This window comes from Pygoscelis adeliae, unplaced genomic scaffold (genome assembly GCF_000699105.1).
Source record: "Pygoscelis adeliae isolate BGI_AS28 unplaced genomic scaffold, ASM69910v1 Scaffold298, whole genome shotgun sequence".
Taxonomy (NCBI): Eukaryota; Metazoa; Chordata; class Aves; order Sphenisciformes; family Spheniscidae; genus Pygoscelis; species Pygoscelis adeliae.
In genome coordinates, this window is record NW_008825303.1 from 3150520 (window position 1) to 3152372 (window position 1853).

Here is a 1853-nt window from a genome sequence, read left to right on the forward strand (position 1 = left end):
GCACAAGAAAGACACGGACCCATTGGAGCGGGTCCAGAAGAGGGTCACAAAAATGATCAGGGGGATGGAACACCTCTCCTGTGAAGAAAGGCTGAGAGAGTTGGGGTTGTTCAGCCTGGAGAAGAGAAGGCTTTGGGGAGACCTTACTGCAGCCTACCAGTACTTAAAGGGGGCTTATAAAAAAGATGGGGACGAACTTGTTAGCAGGGCCTGTTGGGACAGGACAAGGGGGAATGGCTTTAAACTAAAGGGGGGTAGAGTTAGACTAGATGTGAGGAAGGAATGTTTTACGCTGAGGGTGGTGAAGCACTGGCCCAGGTTGCCCAGAGAGGTGGTGGGTGCCCCATCCCTGGAAACATTCCAGGTCAGGCTGGACGGGGCTCTGAGCAACCTGATCTAGTTGAAGATGTCCCTGCCCACGGCAGGGGGGTTGGACTAGATGACCTTTAGAGGGCCCTTCCAACCCAAACTATTCTGTTATTCTATGATTGTTAATAAACTGGCTCTTCGAACATCTATGTTGAATTTGTTATTTGGAGGCTATTACAGTTGTTTAGGCACTGAAATGTATAATCTGATACACTTGTCAACCCCTGAGATATGCAGCAGAGAGTTTTTTTGGGGTGTTAGTAATGCATTAGACAAAGAAGACAAAGCATCTTCAGTACTATTTCAGAAACCAATCGAATCTCATTTCTGTTTTGATTGCTTATAGGATTTGCTTTGTCTACACATGCCACAAGTAGTATAACTTAGTTCACATTTTGTATATGTGATTTATATAAATACTGATGGGAAATTTGACATTTAAACCAATAAAAGATATTAGACTTAACTCGCTATTAGATTTTTTAATAGAAAGACATTTCTTATATGGGCAGGAAATTGCAATAACACATCTCGTGATTTATTGCAATATTTTACTCTCAGATCTTCAAAATGAACTGTCGTAGCTCTTCACAGTTAATAGAATTTGAGGTTAACTGGGGCGCAGCACATTGCTATCGCCACGGAAGAGACACGACAGCGCAGCAGACAACCTCCATTAATTGAGGGCTCTCCTTAAACCTGGCAACAATTGCATTTCTGGAAATCCAGGTAGGCTAACCTCACTTCTTTCTGTTTAAAAGAGGAGTTCCAGATGTACACAAATATCAAAAGGAGAAATAACAAATCTAACAATGGCCTTATGTAAATCTCAATTAATCCAGTAAGAATGATTAATTTGACCTCAGTGGGCTGGGGATCAGAGCAATCCCAATTTCATGTGACAGCTTTAGGAATGGTATTCCTGGGGAGGCCCCCTGCTCATTTACTCAATGTATTTTCAGTTTGTCCGAGTAGTCAATGAGGTTAAATTTATTTTACATCTTTCTTTTCTATTATCTGCGTCGAACAGTTACGAAAATTTGTATTGATCCACCTTGTTAATGCATTTATAAAGCACTGCTTCCCTTTGTGTTAGAAGTGTTAACTTGGGAGTTGGGTCCTCAGGCGGGAGAAACGTTTGTTCCTTTTTGGTATAACACTTTCACACTGCTCGTTTCCTGATAGTCTTCCCTCCCGCCAGGGTTTGCAGATGCTTGTCTGAAGTTCTGGTAACAGCCACTTCAGTCTGCCAGGCTTCACCGCTGCTTAAAAGTTGGAAATTATGTTTCTTGATGGTATTTGGTATCTTCCACTGATACGGCATAAAGGGAAGGACTGGGCCAGAGAGGAGGATAACCTTTCTTGTTCTTAACTAGCTCTACGTTCCCGCCGCGTGTATTTCGCACAGCTGACGCCCAGGGCTGCGTGTCCCCCGAGGGCCCCGGCGAGCCCCCCCCCCGCGCCCTCTGCCCCGCCGCCTGCGA

The 1853-nt window shown here is 44.3% G+C and overlaps 1 protein-coding gene across 1 annotated transcript in view; it reads right to left on the reverse strand.

Annotated features, from left to right (window-relative positions):
- The window catches only part of SCAPER (S-phase cyclin A-associated protein in the ER), a 258080-nt gene that overhangs the window by 172863 nt on the left and 83364 nt on the right, over positions 1 to 1853 (reverse strand). The gene's annotated exons all lie outside the window — the stretch shown is intronic.